The following is a 25,569-nucleotide window of genomic DNA, read 5'->3' as shown; positions in this document are numbered from 1 at the left end:
CCTAGTATATCGCCCTATTGGTAAGATAGGGAAAACTGCAATCATAGTCATTGCATCAACATGCATTGTCATGCATTTTTGTAAATATCCATTCCATTGCATATTTGTAGATATTGCATTGCAGATTGCATGCATTCATTGCATCGCTTCTCACCTTGGCTTGCACCTTTCCAGGTTGAGCTTGGTCTGGTATGTGCCCTTACTGTTCATGTTAAAACACAGTTCTACATGTGTATCGCGCCTATTCCACGCTGGTATGTTGGTTTAAGGGTTGCGGCACCTTTTCTGTGTTACACATGGCTCGTATGCGTACATGCCTTTCCTAGGCAAGATTTGGTTTGGCCTGCGTGCCATATCCATTGTATTGTAGATTGCATGCATTCATTGCATCGCTTCTCACCTTGGCTTGCACCTTTCCATGATTGAGCTTGGCCTGGTATGTGCCCTTACTTTTCATGTTAAAACACAGTTCTGCATGTGTATCGCACCGATTCCACGCTGGTACGTTGGTTTGAGGGTTGCGGCACCTTTTCTGTGTTACACATGGCTTGTATGTGTACATGCCTTTCCTAGGCAAGATTCGGTTTGGCCCGCGTGCCATATCCATTGCATTCTAGTTTCCATGCATTCATTGCATCACTTCCATCTATGGCTTGCGCCTTTCCATGTTGAGCTTGGTCTGGTATGTGCCCATACTTCTCGTGTCGAAGCATAGTTCAGTAGACCGTTCTATGTTAAACATGGCCTGTATGCGTACATGCCTTTCCTAGGCAAGATTTGGTTTGGCCCGCGTGCCATAACCATCGCCATCTTCCTAGCATATCCATATAGATTACATTGTAGTGCAATTTTTGCATCCGGCATTAGGATCATAGTCCTCTCTCCAGCGGGTCGTTTCCCCACTTGTGTCAATTCCACCCAATACTTGTTCTTGCGTCTGTCTACAATGCTCATAGTTCAGTTGACCGTTCTATGGTAGACAGACTTGTTACCTCCATCAATCTATTTGACATAGGTGTGGTTTCGAACCACTCGTGATTGAATCACGATTCAATTGCTTTGCATATAGCTTGCATTGTTTCAATTACATTGCATCTTCATTTGCATTGTTTATACATTGTTTTGTATATATTGCATATCGTCTTGCATCCATCTTGCATTGTCATGCATGTTGCTAACAATATTGTACCTGTTAAGTTTGTTTTCTTTGCAGGCACGATATTGTATGTACGGTTCATTTGAGATTGGTGCAACCAGACGAACCGCACAGGTATTGTATCCTCCGAGTGAGACGTATTGAGAATTGCATAATTCTCTTACATCCGTTCTGCATTGTAGTGTAGTTTGGTGTATGCTAGCTTAAAATTGTCGCATGTATGCTTCATTACAGCTTTCTTTGCATGATCATAAGTTATGCTCGGCTTCGTGCATTGTCTTGCATTTTGCCCCTGCCTTCGGGCACATACCTTGTTTGTCTTGCATGTTTGTCTAAGTCTTCGGCCTTGTCAAAAATGGGTCGTCTCTGGGCTTTGACATTCACTCCCGTCATTGTTATGACTTTCGAGTTCTGTCAAAGAGGGGCAACTGTAGACACCCCATTTTTGACCGTCCTCAAGACTTGGACGTCACCGTTTGAACACTCGGTGATCATCCATGTTTGTGTTCGTTTGGAGTTCCCGGAGGTCTCGGCTACGCGCCTTGTCTCAGGATCTCCGAACTCGACCGTTTAGTGTCTGGTTTTGCACCAAACACTTGTGTTTTGCCTTGGAGGGGCAGGGTAGGGCTTGTGGACCATCCCCACCCACCACCGGCAGTGGCTAGAGGCCACCGGCTGGTTTTTGCTGCCACCGACAATGTATGTTGCTGGCCGGCACATTTTGTTGCCGGTCAGCACTTTTTAGTGCCGGTCGGCACTCTTTTTGGCCAAAATGGCATTTTTGGCCGGCCGACTACTGTGCATCTGCTTTTGCAGATATTTTAAGACATCTGTCTTGCTTTTGCTCCCCTCCATACACGTGTATGGAGGGATCTCCCTCTTATGAAGCTTGTCTTGTAAGCTTTACAAGACAAAAGCTTCTATATAGAGAGGGGCTCTCTCTTGGTTGAAGAGGTTAGAGAGTTTAGACATTTTAGAGAGAGGAAAATACAGACCAAGCTCTGGTTTTAGGGTTTGAGTTACATATACATCCTATCTCTATATTACTCTTGTGTGTGTTTTAATCCATACTATTGCACACAAGCACCTAGTGTTTCACATTCCTTTTGAAACTGAGGTTCTAAGTGACTGATTTTAGTGTTTTGGTGTTGGATTCAAGCCAAGGAAGGTCATTGGAGCACCATTTGTGAAGGGATCTTCAAGGGTAAGAATCTAGCCTTTTTATTCCCTAATCTTGCATTGTATTTCTACCTATCTTAAAATCGTTTTTGAGCTTAGTGTATAATACAAAAAAGTTCTGTTTTTAAGCCCTCTTGGTTGTTTGTTAAGAGTGTTTTGTGGTTTGGGTAAGTTTGAACACCCTTAGGCCTTGAAAGGCCACTTTTTGTGCTATTTTGTGCAAGTTTCGAGACTTTAGTGTTTGGGCCTCTTCACCACTGAAATCTTGAGGGATTTCAGTGGGGAAGATGGTGCCTTGAAGTCTCTAGAAGGAGAGGGCCACCCCCTCTCCTTGTTGTCCTTGAAAAGGGCATGTTTTGGCCTCTAAAGGGAGCCTATGTTTGAGTGCGTGTTGAGCATGTATAGACTGTTTTTCGTGCTTATATTTCCATAATATAACATGATTTTGAATTGGTTTTGGTACCCCATGCATGCTTAGCATACCTACCATGTAATGCCATGATGTTGCCTCAATGTGCTTTAGGTTGTTAGCCCTTGTTAGAGCATGTTTTAGGCTTAGATTTGTGAAGGTTTTGTGCCTATCTTGACATGTTTTAGGTCTGTCCATAAGTGTTTGGGTTGATTTGGGCATGCTTAATATAGCCCCTTTGCATTCCGGCTTGTTGGCCTTAAGTATATGCATGTATAGCATGACATTCTTGTCTTGATTTAGTGGTTTAGAGTCATCCACCATGTCATTTCAGACCTTATAGTATGCTTGTATGCTTGCTTTAGTTACCCCTTTGATGCTTTGAAAGCATGTGTTGCATGCTCCGTGTTTTGACCATTGTGCATACCTCTAAATTGGAGCCACTTAGATGCCATCTAAGTAGTCCTTTAGCCTTGTTTTAACATGCTAAAAATCTGTTTTTAGTTGTTTAATGCATGCCGTGATTGTTATGCTAAATGTGTTTCAAAGCTTCATGACTTGCCTCAAGTATTTGGACCATGCTTGCATGCATTTGCCTATCTTGTTTAACATGATTTGGGCATCATTTTATAGCATGATTTTAGGGCTTACAATGTATGCTAATTAGTCCATGAATACCTTCTTTCAAATGTGTTTGAGAGTTGTTCAATTTGTACCTAAGTGTTGGCCTTTCAACATATGTATGTGTGCATGTGTATTTGGTCCCTCATTGTAGCACTTTGGCCCTTGTTTTAGGTCTTATTAGAGTTGCCTAAACCATGCTTAAGTCCACCTTGACATTAATTGGCATTGCCTCATGTTTGCTTGTATGCTTGCATAGGTTTGTTGCCATGCCATGTTGCATCCTTAGCTTGTATGCCTAGGTTGCATTGCATCTTGCATGCATGCCTTATTCCTTGACTTGGTGATAGGAATTGGGCCTTGTTTGTTTGATTGGTTTGCATTTCATTTGACATGAAAATTGCATACTTGATTCCTTGGGCCATCATGCACGAAAATGCGCGATTGGTGGTCCGAGAATCGAGGCACATGTCCTTTTGAGTCACAAACATGATAAGGGACATGAGTGGTGCATGCATGCTTTGAATTGTGCTGCCATGCTTTGCCTTGCCCTCTGTTGCTGTGAGTTGCAGGTTCTGCAGGCTTTCTTTGCCGACCGGCAGTGTCAAGTGCCGACCGGCAATATTTTATCTGCCGATAGCTTCACTTTGTGCCGGTGGCTAAACCACACTGCCGGTGGAAATTCCATTCAGCTGGTGATGTTTCCCAGCATCCAAGGAAGCAGTCCTGAGGTTTTGGCAGCCTCCAGAAAAGTGAAGGAAGGAAAACAGAGGCAGCCTATGCATGGCGGCGCGTTTCCCGAGGCTATTTTCCTATTTTTCTTAGCTTAAGATATTTTGCTTAGTTGATTAGGAAATTTGCAATATTTAATTAGCTCGCGTAGTTAATTAATTTGTAATATTTATTTGGTCCCTCCGAGCGAGGGCAAATCTGTAATAAGTGTGGGTGAGTGTGTGTATGTCTTCCAATCCCCACTTCTTTCTTCCCTTTTATTTACCTGCTTATGATGGTAGATTAGGGCACGTTTAATTTAGCATACCTTATGCTATGCATGCGTGCATTCACGCATTTGTATTGCATGCATTAGGCTCGGTACATCACGCTAACAGCATCTGTACTTCAATTCCAAATTGAATACGTGCATCAATTAATCGCATTTCATATGCCATGCTTAGGTTAGCCGAGCCTACCTAATTGCATCCTATATGTGTTGCATTAGGCAATTTAACATGAACTAGGGCACGCATATTTGCTAACTAGTTTCTTGTTTTGGCACGGAGTACTATGTAAGTATTTCCGCTTTAGCATATCGCATGAGTGTAAATGCTACCATGACAGCATGTTTGCCATGCGGCTAAGTGTTTATGTGATAAACTGCTTGGATGCCTGTGGGTGAAGGTTGGATTGTTTGAGTTGGAAAAACTCATTGAAATCCGTGTTTTAGCCTACTTGCGAGTAGCAAATTCCAAAACATTTTGTCAAAACAAACGGATATGCAATGTTTATTTCCAAATTAGGCAATCTAGTCTATACTTGTTTGCTGCGCGCATAACATAGTAATTCTAGGCTAATAATTGGTTTAAGAACACATAACGTTTTCAAAATCGGATATCATGGTTAGTAGAGGCCGGTCTTCGGACCGGGCGAAAGGGGGTGCTCATAGCTGACCTTCCCCGATCGTACCCAAGCTCCCGAACCGAGACAACTCCGGTGATGACGGACATGTGGCCTTCGGCACCGAGTCAGGGTTTCCTAAATTCTCCCATTTTAAAATATTTAGGTGGCGACTCTGTATCTGGCAAAGCAGTCCATGTTTGGCACTACTTTTTCAAAAATCTGTTTCTCAAAACGATTTGCCAGATTTGGACTCTTTGGTTCAGATTTAGAACCGTGACGCAAATCGAGAGTCCGAACTGTAGCGGGGTCCCCCGCGGACTTGTTACACATATCCATATCTATATTACATTGTAGTGTAATTTTTGCATCCGACATTAGGATCGTAGTCCTCTCTCCAGCGGGTCGTTTCCCCACTTATGTCAATTCCACCCAATACTTGTTCTTGCGTCTGTCTACAATGCTCATAGTTCAGTTGACCGTTCTATGGTAGACAGACTTGTTACCTCCATCAATCTATTTGACATAGGTGTGGTTTTGAACCACTCGTGATTGAATCACGATTCAATTGCTTTGCATATAGCTTGCATTGTTTCAATTACATTGCATCTTCATTTGCATTGTTTATACATTGTTTTGTATATATTGCATATCGTCTTGCATCCATCTTGCATTGTCATGCATGTTGCTAACAATATTGTACCTGTTAAGTTTGTTTTCTTTGCAGGCACGATATTGTATGTACGGTTCATTTGAGGCTGGTGCAACCAGACGAACCGCACAGGTATTCTATCCTCCGAGTGAGACGTATCGAGAATTGCATAATACTCTTACATCCTTTCTGTATTGTAGTGTAGTTTGGTGTATGCTAGCTTAAAATTGTCGCATGTATGCTTCATTACAGCTTTCTTTGCATGATCATAAGTTATGCTCGGCTTCATGCATTGTCTTGCATTTTGCCCCTGCCTTCGGGCGCATACCTTATTTGCCTTGCATGTTTGTCTAAGTCTTCGGCCTTGTCAAAAATGGGTCGTCTCTGGGCTTTGACATTCACTCCCGTCATTGTTATGACTTTCGAGTTCTGTCAAAGAGGGGCAACTGTAGACACCCCATTTTTGACCGTCCTCAAGACTTGGACGTCACCGTTTGAACACTCGGTGATCATCCATGTTTGTGTTCGTTTGGAGTTCCCGGAGGTCTCGGCTACGCGCCTTGTCTCAGGATCTCCGAACTCGACCGTCTAGTGTCTGGTTTTGCACCAAACACTTGTGTTTTGCCTTGGAGGGGCAGGGTAGGGCTTGTGGACCATCCCCACCCACCACCGGCAGTGGCTAGAGGCCACCGGTTGGTTTTTGCTGCCACCGGCAATGTATGTTGCCGGCCGGCACATTTTTTTGCCGGTCAGCACTTTTTAGTGCCGGTCGGCACTCTTTTTGGCCAAGATGGCATTTTTGGCTGGCTGACTACTGTGCATCTGCTTTTGTAGATATTTTAAGACAGCTGTCTTGCTTTTGCTCTCCTCCATACACGTGTATGGAGGGATCTCCCTCTTATGAAGCTTGTCATGTAAGCTTTACAAGACAAAAGCTTCTATATAGAGAGGGGCTCTCTCTTGGTTGAAGGGGTTAGAGACTTTAGACATTTTAGAGAGGGAGAAGACAGAGGAGAGCTCTGGTTTTAGGGTTAGGGTTAGATATACACTCTATCTCTCTTTTACTCTCTTTGTGTTCTAGGTGTTTTGTGTCTTACTATTGCACACAAACACCTAGTGTTTCACCTTCCTTTGATTACTGAGGTTCTAAGGGACTGATTTTAGTGTTTTGGTGTTGGATTCAAGCCAAGGAAGGTCATTGGAGCACCATTTGTGAAGGGATCTTCAAGGGTAAGAATCTAGCCTTTATATTCCCCAATCTTTCATTGTATTTCTACCTATCTTAAAATCGTTTTTGAGCTTAGTGTATAATACAAAAAAGTTCTGTTTTTAAGCCCTCTTGGTTGTTTGTTAAGAGTTTTTTGTGGTTTGGGTAAGTTTGAACACCCTTAGGCCTTGAAAGGCCTCTTTTTGTGCTATTTTGTGCAAGTTTCGAGACTTTGGTGTTTGGGCTTCTTCATCACTGAAATCTTGAGGGATTTCAGTGGGGAAGATGGTGCCTTGAAGTCTCAAGAAGGAGAGGGCCACCCCCTCTCCTTGTTGTCCTTGAAAAGGGCTTGTTTTGGTCTCTAAAGGGAGCCTATGTTTGAGTGTGTGTTGAGCATGTATAGGCTGTTTTTCATGCTTATATATCCATAATATAACATGATTTTAAATTGGTTTTGGTACCCCATGCATGCTTAGCATACCTACCATGTAATGCCATGATATTGCCTCAATGTGCTTTAGGTTGTTAGCCCTTGTTAGAGCATGTTTTAGGCTTAGATTTGTGAAGGTTTTGTGCCTATCTTGACATGTTTTAGGTCTGTCCATAAGTGTTTGGGTTGATTTTGGCATGCTTAGTATAGCTCCTTTGCATTCCGGCTTGTTGGCCTTGAGTATGTGCATGTGTAGCATGACATCTTTGCATCGATTTGGTGGTTTGGAACCACCCTATGTGTTATTTCAGTCATTTTAGCATGCCTAAATGTTTGCATTTTGTGGTCCTTTTGTTGCTCCAAGAGTTGACGCTCCATGCTTCATATTTGTGCCATGATGTATACCTCTAGGATTAGGTTGCTTAGATGCCATCTAAGTGATTCTTGAGGCTTGTTTTTGCATGATTTGGGACTGTTTTCGTTCAATTTGGTCATTTGCTTCATGAGTCATATGATCATACTCTAGGTCGTTGGGCCTCGTAGCATGTATAGCTTGCATGAGTAGGTTAATTTGGCATCATTTCCTACATGTTTTCAAGGCTTATAATGCATGCTAATTAGTCCATGATTGCCCCCTTTCAAGTGTCCTTGAGGGTTGTCTAATTTGTGCCTAAGTGTTGGCCCTCAATCATATGTATGTGTGCATGTGTATTTGGTCCCTCATTATGGCACTTTGGCCCTTGTTTTAGGCCTTATTAGAGCTGCCTAAACCATGCCTAAGTCCACCTTGACATTGATTGGCATTGCCTCATGTTTGCTTGTATGCTTGCATAAGTTTGTTGCCATGCCATGTTGCATCCTTAGCTTGTATGCCTAGGTTGCATAACATCTTGCATGCATGCCTTATTCCTTGACTTGGTGATAGGAATTGGGCCTTGTTTGTTTGATTGGTTTGCATTTCATTTGACATGAAAATTGCATACTTGATTCCTTGGGCCATCATGCATGGAAATGTGTGATTGGTGGTCCGAGAATCGAGGCACATGTCCTTTTGAGTCACAAACATGATAAGGGGCATGAGTGGTGCATACATGCTTTGAATTGTGCTGCCATGCTTTGCCTTGCCCTCTGTTGCTGTCATTTGCAAATTCTGCAGGAACACTCTGCCGACCGGCAGTGTAAAGTGCCGGCCGGCAATAATTTCTCTGCCGACAGATTCATTTTGTGTCGATGGCCACATACTACTGCCGGTGGTAATCCCACTCAGCCGGTGGTACTCCCCAATGTCCAGGGATGCAGTCTTGAGGTTTTGGCAGCCTCCAGAGAAGTGAAGGAAGGAAAACAGAGGCAACCTATGCATGGCGGTGCGTTTCCCGAGGCAATTTTCCTATTTTTCTTAGCTTAAGTTGTTTTGCTTAGTTGATTAGGCAATTTGTAATATTTAATTAGCTTGCGTAGTTAATTATTTGTATTATTTATTTGGTCCCTCCGAGCGAGGGCAAATCTGTAATAAGTGTGCGTGAGTGGTGTGTATGTCTTCCAACCCCACTTCTTTCTTCCCTTTTATTTACCTGCTTATGATGGTAGATTAGGGCACGTTTAATTTAGCATACCTTATGCTATGCATGCGTGCATTCATGCATTTGTATCGCATGCATTAGGCTCGGTACATCACGCTAACTGCATCTGTACTTCAATTCCAAATTGAATACGTGCATCAATTAATCGCATTTCATATGCCATGCTTAGGTTAGCCGAGCTTACTTCGATTGCATCCTGTATGCGTTGCATTTAGACATTCAAACATGAACTAGGACATGCATGTTTGCTAACTAGTTTATTGTTTTGGCACGGAGTACGATGCAAGTATTTCCGCTTTAGCATATCGCATGAGTGTGAATGTTGCCATGATAGCATGCTTAACATGTGGCTAGATGCTTATGTGTTAAACTGCCTGAATGCCTGTGGGTGAAGGTTGGATTGTTTGAGTTGGAAAGACTCATTGAAATCCGTGTTTTAGCCTACTTGCGAGTAGCAAATTCCAAAGCACTTTTCAAAACAAACGGATATGCAATGCTTATTTCCAAATTAGCAATCTAGTCTATACTTGTTTGCTGTGCGCATAACATAGTAATTCTAGGCTAATAACCGGAATAAGAACACATAATGTTTTCAAAATTGGATATCATGGTTAGTAGAGGCCGGTCTTCGGACCGGGCGAAAGGGGGTGCTCATAGCTGACCTTCCCCGATCGTACCCAAGCTCCCGAGCCAAGACAACTCCAGTGATGACGGACATGTGGCCTTCGGCACCGAGTCAGGGTTTCCTAAATTCTCCCATTTTAAAATATTTAGGTGGCGACTCTGTATCTGGCAAAGCAGTCCATGTTTGGCACTACTTTTTCAAAAATTTGTTTCTCAAAACGATTTGCCAGATTTGGATTCTTTGGTTCAGATTTAGAACCGTGACACAAATCGAGAGTCCGAACTGTAGCGAGGTCCCCCTCCGCAGGCGAGTCTACACACGCACCCCTCGGTGGTTCTTTCAAATTTTGAAAACATGGCTCCTCAGCCCTCATCTTTCCCAAATCAAGTCACACGCCTAATACTAAAAAAAAAAAATTTTTTTATGGTTTTACAGCAACTTTATACATTGATAAAACTTCAGAGCTACAACATGCTCCAATTCACCCATTCCAGGGAAATTAACAAACAAAGCACATATGTATACATATAGATAAACAAACAGTTTAGATGTTTCAACATTCCCAAAGCACATATGCCCAGTCGAATGAAACTGAGCCTGGTGGTACAACCACTGGTTGAACTGCTAACCCTGCCCCCTTCCTCTGTGGGCAACCCGAAACCTTGTGGCCCAGTAGACATTTGAAACAAATGACACCCCTCTGTTTACATTCTTCCGAACCCAAATCCGACACTAGAAGGGGAGTTCTAGCCCGACCTCTCTGTTGCGGGTTTAAACCCCTCTGCCTCTTAAAAGGCCTACCCACACCCTGAGTCACGGGAGTTGCCGAGATGGCTCCCTCCCCACTCTGCCCCATTGCTAGCACCGCAACCTCTACATGGGCAGCTGCCTCAACAAGCACACTATATCTTTTAAGCCAAGACCCTACTATCCTTACACGGATGTCGTCACATAGTTTACTCTCAAACTCGAAACAGCGCAAGTCCTCCGTCTCCACCAATTCTGGAGCAAACCTCGACAGATTAGCAAACCACCTTTCGAACCGCACCAAAGGTGTAGTACCTTGGCGTAACTCCACAAACTGTTTCCACAACTCTTCCCGAGCGGAAGGAGGGAAATCGCAACTTCCTCGCCTAGGCATCCTAGTAAAAGTAACAGAGACACGTTAGCACACTCATACATGTGCCAAAGCTAAACACTCACGTCCTAATACATGGACAACTGCAATTCACTCCACGTAAGCACATAAACACATAAGCACTTACGAATTTCATTCCCGGATAATGATAGTCCCAAGGCGTTACTAGAGTTTCGGTTAGAAACAGCATTGATCAAGTGCCTTTCCAACAGGACACCCAGAAACCCAAGGATCCAATCAACATCCTAGAAACTAAATCCCATACCCACATAGTCACACAAGCATGTTATCAATTCAGCACACAGCATATGACACTACATCTAAGTCTCTATCAAGCGAGACAAACCCATTGTGATCCTAATCACTTCCCACGTACCCAAAGTATTCGAACCCGGTACGCTCTAATACCAAGTTGTAACGCCCTCAAAAAAATAACATTAAACCCATCAATATAAATATACATTTATATACAAAAGATCCACATTTCCTCAATTCATCAAAGTGCTTCATTACAAAAGTGTTACACGTTAACAACAAAAGTAAATGCCCTACGGGCTTACAGCTTTCCAAGTTAACACTTGGTTACAAAAGAGAGTATTGACTCGGTTACACATTAAGCCCTTGGCTTGAATTTATATGTAATACATCAAAAGGAAAAAAATAAGGCAACAAAAGTAAGTTTGCCCCAAGCCTCCCAAGCTATGTCCTCAGAAGTGGCATGCTACCAGTACCTGAAAATGATGTTCCCATAAAGGGTGAGCCACAGCCCAGTAGAAATATACTAAACCGACTATGAACAATACCTAAAAGATTAGCAACTGATAGATGGTCGATACTTACACTTCCATTTACATCTTATTTCAATTCCATGACAACCAAGTCTACGCTACAATTCACTTTTCATTTCTTGTTCAACTTTGGGTTTGAAAACAGGGCTCAGTACTCTTACCAAAACATTTTGATGAGATTATAGTTCATCACTAGAACATTTTCAAAATTTACGGTGGATACACATTTTGGTGTTGTATCAATAACACATAAACTACGTCCATACTTCACAAACGATGATGATATACATTTTAGTGCTATATCAAATCAAACAAACTTTTCAATAGATAAGCATATGAGCTATATCACTACTACAACAGATAAGCATATGAGCTATATCAATATTACAACAGATAAGCATATGAGCTATATCAATACTACAACAGATAAGCATATGAGCTATATCTACACTTCACTAGACAAGCATATGAGCTATATCTACACTTCACAAAGATAAGCATATGAGCTGTATCTTCACTTCTCTAGACAAGCATATGAGCTGTATCTACGGAGTTCATCCCCCATCTCCTCCCAATCCTATCCGGTTTAGAGGTACATCCCCCATCTTCCCCTAAACCGCAGAGTACATCCCCCATCTCCTCCTCTACACAAGCAATGCATATAAACACAGAGTCATATACACAATCGATCAATACATAAAGTTAATGTATTCTACCAACCATCTACACATGATGCATATAAACACATTGGTCATATACACAATCACTCAATACATAAATTTAATGTATTCTATCAACCGTCATACTCTATGACACATCCGATTGATTAGTTTTAGTTTGCCTAATCATCATGCATTGTCTACCACAATCAACACTACCCTCCACTGGTAGCCCAAAGCAATTATTTCTAAGCAGGAAATAAATGCACAAATGGATAATATATCAACATTCCAATTAGGTGAGCAACAAATGATTTGTCTACACTCTTTAATCCCATACATTCCCAATTTCAACATTCTCAATTCAATTCCTCGCTTTCTTCAATTAATTATATGCATTAATTAATTAAACCAATTAGGGCAAATTACCATAATTCACAAAACAACCCTAAGGTTCCCTTTCCATCAATGTCCCAACATTAATCTCATTTCTCTATGCCTAACATGCATATAGGTTTATATATTTAAAACCCCAACTTTTGTAAAATTACACAAAGGCCCAAACTTTCTCGAAACTACCCAACAACCCCCAACATATCAAAATGCTAAAATTCAAAGACAAAGCTCATAAGATGGAGTAGGTTATCCTACCTCAAATGATGGGGCTCAACGAAGGAGACGAAGAAACGAAAATGCTCCAAATCCCGAAATTTTCAGATTAGAATATAGTCCTCGACGATCAACACAACTTTTGTAAAGGCCCAAGGTGAGAAAACAACTCCTACTAGATCAATCCTAAGAGAGAAGTTAGGGTTTTAGTGAGAGAAGCTCTCAAAATACCTTTTTGGAAAAGTAAGAGAGAGAAAAGATGTTGAAAAGTGAACAAAAAGGTCGGATCTCGGCTTTATATAAAAGTCGCCCCGCTCGAGCGTCGAACTCCCCGCTCGAGCGTCACTCACAGATCCCCGCTCGAGCGTCCAGTCTCCCGCTCGAGCGGCGGATGCACGCTCCCAGAACTTTTACAAACATGATGCCCGCTCGAGCGTCAAACTCCCCGCTCGAGCGTCAGACACATACTCCCGCTCGAGCGTCCAATCCTCTGCTCGAGCGTATACCACTGCAGACGAAATACTGGATGGGTGATTTCCCCGCTCGAGCGCCAACACCCCCGCTCGAGCGGACAAGCAACAACAGAGTCCCGCTTGAGCGTTAGAAGCGCCGCTCGAGTGGAGGGACCAAAAACTGGGCAAAGACTTTACGTTTTAAAACGCAACCAACTTATTCCCAACTTGCCCAACACAACCCCAAGCTCGAACACAAAGAGAAAGGGATAGAAAGATGATAAGACAACAGCACCCTTACGAAATCGAATCCGGATTACAGTTAAGCACGAAAAGGAAAACCGGGATCGCTATACACAAAGATATTAAACCAGAGAATCTTTTGGTTGGTTCACAAGTAAGTAGCTTACATTTAGTTTTTTAATTGATAATAGAGGATAAACCTTGTGCTTATTTTTATCAACGTGGGATTTCTTTGTTAGGGGCAACTCAAAATTGCAGATTTTGGTCGATCAGTACACACTTTCAGCAGTAGGCAGACCATGTGTGGCACACTTGATTACCTTCCACCTGAGATGGGTATGTTTATCTGATCTGACATAGGATGCAACTGTTTAAACTATTTGCTATTCCTCTCTATAATTTATGTGTTTGAGTTTACAATGTGAAATGCAAGAAAAGTACCTCATTATAGCATATTGTAATCAACTGCCATGTATTGTTTTCTTTGCAGTGGAGAGTCTTGAGCACGATGCAAATGTAGATATATGGAGCCTTGGTGCCTTGTGCTACGAGTTCCTTTTATGGGGTTTCCTCCTTTTGAAGCAAAAGAACTCTCGGACACGTACAAAAGGTGAGCTTGGAATGCAAAGTGCATAAAGATGATTAGAGATGATTTAAAATTACCTCTGAAGTTAATTTTATGAACGAGTTTGTGTTGAATGAAATTATAAGATATTTTTAGTGTGAATTAATTTTAATCTTAGGGGTATGGCTTGCTTATTCTTTTTTGTACAGGATTATGCAAGTGGATTTGAAGTTCCCTATAAAGTAGGGGTGGGCGTGGGTCGGTTGCGACCACGAAACTTCCAATTCGCCATCCGTCCGCCGGATTGGCAGATTGGAGAAAATCAATCCGCATTTGTCCGCCAATCCGGCGGATGCGGATTGAGCAGATTAGCAAATGGATGCAAACTGGTTTGACAGTTTAAAAGTTTACAAATTTTTAACATAATTCAACATGTGCACTTCCTTCAAAAAAAAAAAAAACACAAACATGTGCACTTCCTTCCTCAACCACCACCTGTGTGCAATGCATATACAAACACTGTGCAATGGGCAAACATTATGCATGAAATAAACACAGATACAAATTCTGTTGACCACAATCAAATAAATTGCCAAAAATCAATAAAAAAATCATTCAAAATAGGTCACATATGGGAAAAAACACAAATACAAATTCTGTTGACCATAATCAAATATTTCAGTCACAAGGCTATTATCAAATTTTGTTGATGAGGGCATTAAATGGTAGGCTTGTGTATGGTCAACCACAATCAAATATTTCAGCCACAAGGCCATTATCATATATTATCCAAACTATCTAATAAAACATGAGGGATTGTCACACTAACAACAAAGACCAAAGGAAAAAAAACAAAAAAAAAAAAAGAGAAGAAGAAGACTTGCAGAGAACAGAGAGCATTGCAAACTTTTAGCCATGGGTAATATGTGATATTGGGATTGTTGTTGCTATTTTATAATAAAAACTCAACAAAAAAAGAAAAAGAAAAAGAAAAGAAGTAGAAAGATTTGCAGTGAACAGAGAGCATTGCAGACTTTCAGCCATGGATAATATGTGATTTTGGGCTTGTTGTGTTGCTATTTTATAAATAAAAAATCAAGAAAAAAAAAAAAGACTTGCAGAAAACAAAGAGCATTGCAGACTTTCAACCATGGATAATATGTGATTTTGGGCTTGTTGTGTGGCTATTTTATAAATAAAACCTCAAATACTGTGTAGGTCATTGTTGGCTTCAAAATCTAATATATTAAAAGACTAATAATAAAATTTTCAATGGTTCAAACTCAAAATCACATGACAGATATGTGACAGATTTCATTGCATTTTCATAAAACAAAATCAAAACAATAAATTAAAAAAACAGAAGAAAAAAAAAACTTTTCATTCATTGATTCATTGAAAGAACATAGAGCATTGCTTTCAAACATTGTGAGACATTTTCATTAATCATCACAACACCACCATGAGACAATAGAAGAAAGAGCAAAGACAGAGAGAGCAAATACCCAGAAAACAAATATAATCAAGAAACAAGCAACTCTCTCTTAATTAGACAACCTAGATAGTAGAAAGATTAAAAACCATTGAAATTAGATAAACAAGAAATCAAATACCCAAAACACACTCACAAAACACAGGTGGAGAAACCCTAATTACTGAAAAAACAAGTCCTAAAAAAAAAAACCTTCGAATCGATGATATTGAACGCACTCACAGAACAAAGGTTGAGAAAAGAAGATCCATTAGAGAAAAAGAGAAGAGAAGAGAAGAATACCTTCGAATCAATGCTTCGATCGCCGCTCGCCCCCATTATCGCATATTGCCGATCGTCGCTAGCCACCACTGTTATCGATCGCCGATCGCCTTCATTCATGTGTGAGAGAGAGAGAGACAAAGACAAAGACAGACAGTGTTAGGCTAGGGCTACAAAACGTGAAATGGAAAAAAAAAAAAGGCAAGATAGAGGGAAAAAGGGGGGGAAAATAAGTGGGGAAGGCGGGGGGGTCAGGTATACCAATAAAAGTGGCGATTTACCTGTGACCGGAACTGTCACGCTACAAAATTTGGACAATTAAATTTTAATTTAGGACTAAACCCCAATCAATATTCCATCATCCAAATCCTAGGGTGAAACAAAATCTAAACGTTCTCATCTTCATAAGGTTTAAGTAAATTTCCATGTTCAAAAAATTACAAGGGATAAAAAACACTAACAAAACGCCAATCAAACCATTCACCATAATTTCATAACTATCCAATGCCTCCAACATCTCCAACATTAAAGTAACAATAACTAGTCAAAACAACTTAAGTATTGTAAAGTTACAAATCATGCCAAATTATCAAAATATTAAGGTCATAAAAAAAATAATAAATACATAAACTAATATTAACTCTAAGCTTAAGAAAACAAAAGAAGTCCAAACGACATGTCTAACAACTATAGTTATTTCTCGTCACTACCGTAGTCCCAACTAATCCTCTAAAGAAAGTTCGACTGCGCACAAATAGAACGCACCCGAGTTGCCAAGAGACAAAACAGGTCAGTATACAAGCATACTGGTATGAGTACAAATATTTGACATCCATGTGTCCACCAGACACAAATAAAAGTACATTTAATTCTTGTTACGGGACAAGACAAGTAGTTCCACCCACACTGAGATGAAGGGATAGTTTCTCGAGATACGGTGGTATTTAGTTTCTTACCCGTACATAACTAAATATAAATTGAGTATAGAATAAACAAAATAAACATAAAAATTATGGTGGGTCAGCCGTGCATAAAAAGTTAGTAAGACGCACCATTCTGCAAAAAAAATAAAGTGTGTAATTTAATCATAAGTAAATTGCTGAAGCAGTATAAAAATGCATTGTTTCATGCTTAAATCATTCGAATTGACCAAAACTCAAAGAACAAAAGTGAATCAAATTTTCTAAAAGTTAACATGAACAAATTTAGTAGAAACTGAATAGGTTGAGAGAAAAACTTAATAGAAGAACCTAAATGAAATTTGATCGAAAAATCTAGAACCGAAAATGAAAAGAAACTGCCCTAAGATGATTTTTTTCGGAAAAGTTCAAAACGTGAAAAGTGTTCAGAATAATTTTTTACTTCAGTTTTTGAGAAATCAATAAAAATGAGCTTGTTTCTTGGGTTAAAACAGCCTCTAAAATCTGCATTGCTAAAATGAATAAAAACTACTATAATAAAGATCATTCGATTACAAGTTTTAATCGATCTTCTTAGTACAAAGTTAAAATAAAAAATTTGTCTAGAATTATGTATACATGCCTTTGACCAAATTTCATAATTTATCAAGGTCATTTACTATTTTTCAAGATGTACAAATCAATACAATTCACACTATACCAATAAATTCATATTTAATTATTTGTACCTTAATTCCACCACTTCGACCCTTCACTTCCAGTCTACACATATATCCCATGTGCCTCCTGCATACCTAACACTACTCCAAAGCCAAACTTGCACAGGGATATCGTCCCGAGTTTGACCTACACTCCCCGGATGGATAGCATATACGTACGCTCGTAAATCAAAACACTCGTCTACTCCTGAGAACGAGGCAATAATATATATACACAATCTTTCATCTACTCATGAAAACAAACATAACAATGCCAAGCCTAAGGTATTCAAATAAATTTCATAATCCTCACTTTTTTTTTTATACACTCTTTCTCACCAACACTCAAATAAAACAACAATCCATGGAGTCATGGTGGAGTGTAAGGAATTTATCTATGGGTTCCTAATTTATTTTAATTTCATATATTCATGAGTGTGATTACAACCATATAATAAATACATATAAAAATTCTAAACTTGACATACACAACTAATCAAAATAATTAAAATCAATCTATCATCTTTATGTAAATACAAAATCAAATCAACATCAAATAAATAAAAATAAATAAATAAAAAACAACGAATTAAACATAAATCAAGGGAAATGGGTTTTGTACTCACAATTATTTTTTGAAGATCAAAGAAATATTTGAAAAACTAATGGAGCCACCAAAACAAAACCCTAACTTTTTTTTTTTTGGTTCTTCTTCACTCCTCTTTCCCGCCTCACTATTCACGCCACACACAACACTCTTTTTTTTCTTTGATTACTCTTTCTCTCTTTCAGCTGCTCTCTCTTTCGGCTGTGCTCTCTCCCTTTTTTGTTTTCTTTTGTTGCTGATTACCTAATCACTATTCTAACCTAATTGACTATTATATAATATTATATAAATGCACATAAATATAACATATATAAATATAAATATAAGATCAATATATATATATATATATAACACCTTTTATGTATATAAAAAAATATTAAGATATATAAATAATCAAATTAATTATATATAATTAAATAGCACATTAAATTAATTAAATATCATATTAAATTCTCATGTATCCACACAATTAATAAAGTCAAAAATAAAATAAAGTAATAATAACAATAATAAATAATGATTTAAGAAAATTAGGGTTGCTACACGAACCGAACCCGCAAAATGAAAATTCTGAACCCGTATCCGCCCGCCACGTGTTACGCATCCACCCAAAAGGTGTCGGGTCGGCACATCCGCTACCCACCTCTACTAAAAAGCCTATAGTATCTTTAGTTGCAAAGGGCCTCATTAGTCAAGTTCCAATTGTAACAACCCTCGTCACTGTTTACCGATTAACCACTGATTATTGCTAAACTGAGACTGATTATGATTGGTAACTAAATTGATTGAAGTACTGAACTGACTAAATGAAATCTAGAATTGAATTGATTAAGTATATCTGTTTAATTGTATGTCTATCTGTTGACTGTTTGATTATCTGTTCATGCCTTTGTGTTTAAATTGCGAATTGAAGGCCATATCGACGGCCGGATATGAAATTGATTGATGATTTGTGATCCTTAGAATTAATGTGATTTTATGGCATATTCAGTTAAAATGTGATTTGGTATGATTAAATTAGGTTGAATATTGATAAATTACATATATTGGCTTTAATTACCATTAATGCCACTTAGTGGCCACTACCCAATACATTTTGAGACTTGTATACATTGAACCAAACATTTCCACAGCCTTATTTGAGAGCTCTTGCCGACTTGAGAGAGTGAGAGGTAGTGAAAGCTTGAGTTCTTCACAATTTGGCTTGAATCTTGAGGAATTGATAGCTTAAGTGCATAATTGAGCCTATAGACTTGTAATTGAGGAACCTAGGTATGAATTTCATCCTCTAAATTGTATATTTAAGCTCTATCTAGCATGGATCATGATAGTTTAATGAGCTAAGTCAAGAATTGGTCTTGTAGTGTTGGATTAAAGCTTGTATCATGCATGCATGTGTTTATCCTTGCATTTTGATGTTGATTTCATGGCATTTGGTGCATGCATATTCATAATAGTGTGATAGTCCATGGTTTCATCATGTTTTTGTAAGAGTTAGCTCATTTGAGCTTGTATTTAAAGCTTTGAAATGATTTAAGTTCATGCATGTTGCATGTTCTTCATATTCTTGAAAATTGGTTTGAAATTGAGTTGTTTGAAACACCCTTGGGCTTTGATTTTACAATTGAGCTTTGGAATCATGTTAAACTATGAGTTTTGGGATGTTTTCTGGAAAATTGGCCCAAGAGGATCGAAATTTATGTTTTAAAACTTGGTTTTGAGCTTGAGGTTCAAATCTGGAATTTCCAAAATTTGGACTCACGCTCGAGCGTGGAATTCGTGCTCCCAGCACTTTGCACTGTTTTGATGTCCGCTCAAGCGGAATAATTGACGCTCGAGCGGGACATTGTGTCTCATGCTCGAGTGGGTGTCGAGCGCCCAATCGAGCGTGATTTTCACCTATCCAGCACTTTTGACTGTTTTGCAGAACGCTCGAGCGGGTAACTCTACGCTCGAGCAGAAAGCTTTGTCTGTATGTCCGCTCGAGCGGTGTAACCTACGCTCGAGCGTGACCCCTGTTTTCTGAAAATTCTGAAAATGCTTTTAAAGTGCATCTTTGCATCCTCATCCCATCCTAGGCATTCTTAGGCCTAGTTTAAGACATCTTAATGAGGATATAGATGTAGAACACATCGAGGCAAATTAGGGATTAAGTGATTATCTTTCCCAACTGTGTAGCTTAGTGTGCGTTCAATCTGTAACTGTGTAGGGTTGGCGACTGGGGACGCGCTCTAGCTTTACCGTGGCCCAGAACTCTGTGAGTAACAACTGTGTAAAGATATGTTCAAAAATGATTATCTTCTGAACAATTGAACTGTACTGTTTCTGAATTGATACTGCTAATAGAATGAATGTATGTCCTCTATTCTGAACTGTATTGTGGCATCCTTAGCAACTATTGTTACTGACTGTTACTATTACAGAGATCTCTGTCGATTCCCTTGTTGGAACCACTACTGTTACTGATTGATGGCCATCATTTACTGTTCGGTCCTTTAAGGCCTACTGTTTACTGTACTGTTATGCTAATGGATGTACCACATATGACTGTATTGACTGAACGACTGAAATACTGATTTAATGAACTATTTTCAATACTGTAAGGACATTCATTCTTAACCTCTTTACGCATTACGTTATTCATTGGGCTTTAGTTCACTGCTCATATATATATGTAGGTGTACAGGCACCAGACCGTGGCTAGAAGCGTCGGGGTAAACTCCAGTTTTGTCGAGCCAACCTATGTGCCTCACTGCGAGGTTCCGAGCCTGTCGAGTTATGGCTTAGGGGTGTTTTAGTTCCCCCTTCTGTCTCTGTAACCATTTTGTTTACTGTACTGTACTGTTTAATAAGGATTAGGTCCCTGAACTGAATGATTGTATATATGTACATACTGTTCTGTACTGTTCATGTATATGTGTGTGAAAAGTCTTTTTGCATACAGACTGTCACAACTCATTGGATATTGTTTATTTACTGTATTGGCTTCCGCCAGGCCCCTGTACTCTGTTTTACTGTATTACTGTTAAGCAAGCCTTTGGTAATCTCGGATTACTGGCCGGTTACGGTACTAAACCCATAGGGGCGGGTTTGGGTCGTGACACCAATTATCTTTAACATTTTAAATAGAGCTAATATTATAAGGTATCCACAGAGATAAAAGTTCATAAGTTAGACATCTTTTTGTTCCTTCTCTTTCTCTCTCTCTCTCTCTCTCAATAACAGATGCTTGTTAAGGATTCTTCACAAAGATTGCCACTGCGCAAGCTTCTTGAGCATCCATGGATTGTTCAGAATGCAAAGCATTCTGGCATGTATAAGGGTTAATTAGCAGTGTCAAATGTGTTGTGGTTACACAGTCGAATATCAATCAAGCCTCTAGTTCTACAAGAATGCCAACAGCTCCACTTGAGTTAGGTGAATTCATAAGGTATATAACCATAAATATGCTGTATTGTAAGGAGATTGAGACATATTAAAATAGGTTTTCTTACATGAATCCGAGACAAAGTTAGAATGATTCTTGTGCCACATTTTTTGGAGTTCATAACACAAATAGTATTCTTTCATGTTACAGTTTTTTTGCCTCAATTGTGGTCTCTTAATCATATTGTTTGTTTAATAATGGTGTGTTTTTGCCAAGAATTGAGTTGATTGATCTTCTGCAACATGTTATCAACACAAAAACCTGAAAGAATAACATCTCTATCATCCAATAATACAACTTTATTTTTACTTCATTTTTGGTTAAATTTTGCTTCATGATATTCCATAGAACCCGAACAAGATTGGAAAATGACACAAGTTCAGTATTACATGCAGATTATAGTTTCTTAATAACTCTCTTGATTGTCTTGGAAACTAAAGCAAAAAGCCCTTTAGCGAGTTCAGATGCTCTCCAGTATTTGCTTCGGGGGACGGTCTAGATTGGGCTACATCACCCTCAAAGAAATGGGTAAATTTCAAAACGCACACTTTTTCTCTGACACACTCTCTCTCTCCCTTCCTCCCTCTCTCACTGACTGTGATACCCCTGTTCCGTAATATGCTAATTGGTCCTTAATTTGAGTATGATTAGGTGTTTAGCATGATTTTATGTGCCATTATATGAATATATGTGATTTTGAAGTTTTATCTGTTCACCGTAGGAATATCTGTTTGAATAATCTGCTTTGGAAATTAAATTGAGGGCCTTATCGGCTACAGAACCCGAAATTGATTACTCCATTGGGATTAGCATAATTTTTAGAACCTATGGTGAAATTTAATTAGAAATTGATTCTGGTCAAATTAAATTGATTTAATTGATGAATTGAGTACCCAATTATTTTATGTTGAAATAATATGTGAGAGGGGCTATTATAAACCTTATTAAAACCAATTCCTTCCCTTTACATTGATTTTGGCTGATCAACTCTAAGAAAAGAGGAGGGCCGGCTATTAGAGAGAGGGAGGGGAGAAAAATCTAAGTTTTGCTCTTGATTCTTGAATGCCTTGAAGATAACACAAGAATTGCCATAGAGTGTGAAGATTAAACTCCTTGGTGAGTAGTTCATGTAAATTTTTAACTATCATTTTGTGAATTCAAGGTTGAAAGAGGGTCTAGAGCATGGAATTGTTTGATCATAAGGAAATTGAGTTGAATTCGTTATAATGGAGACCCATATATGCATGCATGTGTGTGATTGTCTTGAATATTGCATGTTTTGAACTCAAAGGGGTATGATCCATGTAAATTGTAGTTGAAACTCATGTTTTGATCACCAATTGTGCATCTAAGTTGAGAATGTGGCTAATTCATCACATGCATGTACAACTTGAGAAGATATGAGCTTGAATGCATGAGTTTGTCATGTTGGTGTTGAGTATGGCATATTTTGGGACATGCATGTAGATAAATCAAGAAATTGAGCCTCATGATGTTATAATCTTGCATTGGTGCCATGTTAGTATGATTATATTTGAGATTTGGGCCATTGCATGCAAGTAATGTAGCTGGGAATTTTTTTATGTCTGCTCGAGCGGGAAAATCGTGCTCCCAGCACTTTTTGCAGAGTTGGATGTCCGCTCGAGCGTGATATTTCACGCTCGAGCGGGGAGCTTTTGTAGACAGGCCTTCCGCTCGAGCGCTCTATCCCACGCTTGAGCGTATTTTTCATGCAACCAGTACTTTTGCAGGCCTTAAGGGTCCGCTCGAGCGGGGAAGTTAACGCTCGAGTGGGGACCCTGTTCTCTGAAATTTTGTATGCTCGTTCTGTGTTTCATTTTCCGTTCTCTTTTACTTGTAAGCACTCTTAGGCATATGCTAAGCATTGTAAATGAGTTAATAAGATAAGAATAAAGCCTAAAGAGGAATATGTGAATCAAAGAACGGATTGAACTATTAGTGACCCTCTTGTGTTCATGAAATGTGTAGGGTCAAGCTCCAGGGCAAATCCACAAGCCGATCATTGTGAGTAATATCGATATTCGAATAATTGTGAATGTCCAATTGTTTATTCCCTTATAAGCTTTATGATTTGCTGATTGGGATTGTGGACAAAAATCTGACATGAAAATAATTGGACCTAAGGTCGTTTTGATAGAAATGAATGGACCAGAGGTCGTTTTGATAGAGATGAGTGGACCAAAGGTCGTTTTGATAGTAATGAATGGACCGGAGGTCGTTTTGATAGAAATGAATGGACCGAAGGTCGTTTTGATAGAAATGACTGGACCAAAGGTCGTTTTGATGTACATGAACGGACCGAAGGCCGTTTTGACATATATGGATGGACTGAAGGTCGTTTTGACATGAATGAGTGGGCCAAAGGCTGTTTTGACACGAATGAGTAGGCCGAAGGCCGTTTTGCCACAAGTATATGGGCCGAAGGCCGTCATGACATAAATGAATGGGCCGAAGGCCGTTTGACATAAATGAATGGGCCAAAGGCCAGTATGTTTGGAACTACAGTCACTCGATCTAAACCTTGCATAAATGTACATATGTTAAGTAGGAATATGAATTGGGCCTAAGGCCGTTTGAAGTATGTTGTCTTACATATTGTTTATATGACTTCTGTATTTGATATTATTCACTGGGCTATCGCTCACGCTCATTCATGTGTTTGTAGGTGAGCCGAGGGAAGTCTAAACCCAGCCCCAGTGAAGTCTGCCAAGAATAACATGAGTTTTGAGAAAGTCAGCCTTGTGTCTCACGCACGAGACCTATCCTTGCCATTTTGTTATGTAACTATATTTTGTCTTGCTGGCAAGGACTTTATGTATATTTGTAAATAGTCTGTCATGGGTTGACTTAGTTGGATGATCCTGTCTGTAAAGAATTTTATGGTACTGTACTTTTGACGTGGGCTATTAACGTATATGAGTGTGGTTTGTTTTGAAGTGCATATAAGCACGACTCTATGGACAAAGTTTTTGATTATTGCTTCTGTTTGGCCCCTTTACTCTGTTGAGTTATGTCTATTTTGGTTTGAGGCCGCAGGTAATCTCAGGATTACTGGCCGGTTACGTCCTTAACCCATAGGGGCAGGTTCGGGTCGTGACACTGACTCTCTCGCTCTCTCTTTTTCTTTGACACAAACACACACTCACTCCCTCTCTCTCTCTCCCTCACCCGCATGCACACGTCCTACCACACACACTCTCTCTATCTCTCACATTCCTAATAAAAAATTAAAAAAATTATTTTAATCTTTTTCATTTTATTTTAATAATATATATAATTTTTAATATAAATTTTATTTTTTATAAAATTAATATCATTGAAAATATATTTTTAAAATGTGACTAATATTAAATATATTTAATAAAAATTTAAAATAAATAAAAAGTAATTACTATGTTTTTGTTTTTATGTTATTATTTTTAAAATAAAAAATTCATTTTGATGGAAATAAACACACAAAAGTTATATATTTTAGAAATTCTCAAAAACAATCTTCATTTCCCAAAAAACAAAAAATCATATAAAAATAAATATTTGAATTTTATTTTATTAACCAAACAAGTTTATAATTTTTTTTAAAAGAAATAAAAAATGATTTGCATCTATGTATAGATTGGATTTGTGTTTTAAAGAAATTAAAAACATGTTTGATTTGCACTGGTGGACAAATTATATTTGTGTTTTAAACAAAATAAAAAACATGTTTGATTTGCACCTGTGCATAGATTGGATTTGTGTTTTTTGTTTCTTTTAAAAAAATTATAAACTTGTTTGGTTAAAAGTCATTATTTTTATATAATAGTCATTATTTATATAATTTTTGTGTGTTTATTTTCATCAAAATAATTTTTATATTTTAAAAATAATAATTTGAAAACATAACTAAACATAGTAATTACTTTTTATTTATTTTAAATTTTTGTTAAATATATTTAATATTAGTCTCATTTTAAAAGTATATTTTCCATGATATTAATTTTACAAAAATTAAAAATTATATATATTATTAAAATTAAATGAAAAAGATTCAAATAGTAGTTTTTTAAATTTTTTATTCGAAATGTGAGAGATAGAAAGAGAGTGTGTGTGGTGAGACGTGTGCGAGTGATTGAGGGAGGGAGAGACAGAGTGTGTGTTTTGAATTTTTTTATTTAAAGAAATAAATATGAGTTATCCATTTTTTTTGAGGATGACGTGACCTAATTTAGGCCATCTC

General features: G+C 38.7%; 2 pseudogenes across 1 annotated transcript in view; both read left to right on the top strand.

The window, feature by feature from the left end:
- Positions 1 to 21,232, top strand: part of LOC145806247 (serine/threonine-protein kinase Aurora-2-like) — a 34,052-nt pseudogene extending 12,820 nt beyond the window's left edge.
- LOC114261451 (profilin-1-like) overlaps positions 1 to 25,569 on the top strand; it is a 251,880-nt pseudogene that overhangs the window by 160,114 nt on the left and 66,197 nt on the right. The window lies entirely within an intron of this gene.

Source organism: Camellia sinensis, chromosome 13 (genome assembly GCF_055761805.1).
Source record: "Camellia sinensis isolate YWXY chromosome 13, ASM5576180v1, whole genome shotgun sequence".
Classification (NCBI taxonomy): domain Eukaryota; kingdom Viridiplantae; phylum Streptophyta; class Magnoliopsida; order Ericales; family Theaceae; genus Camellia; species Camellia sinensis.
The sequence above is the reverse complement of the archived record's forward strand: the minus strand, read 5'-3'. Positions and strand labels throughout refer to the sequence as shown.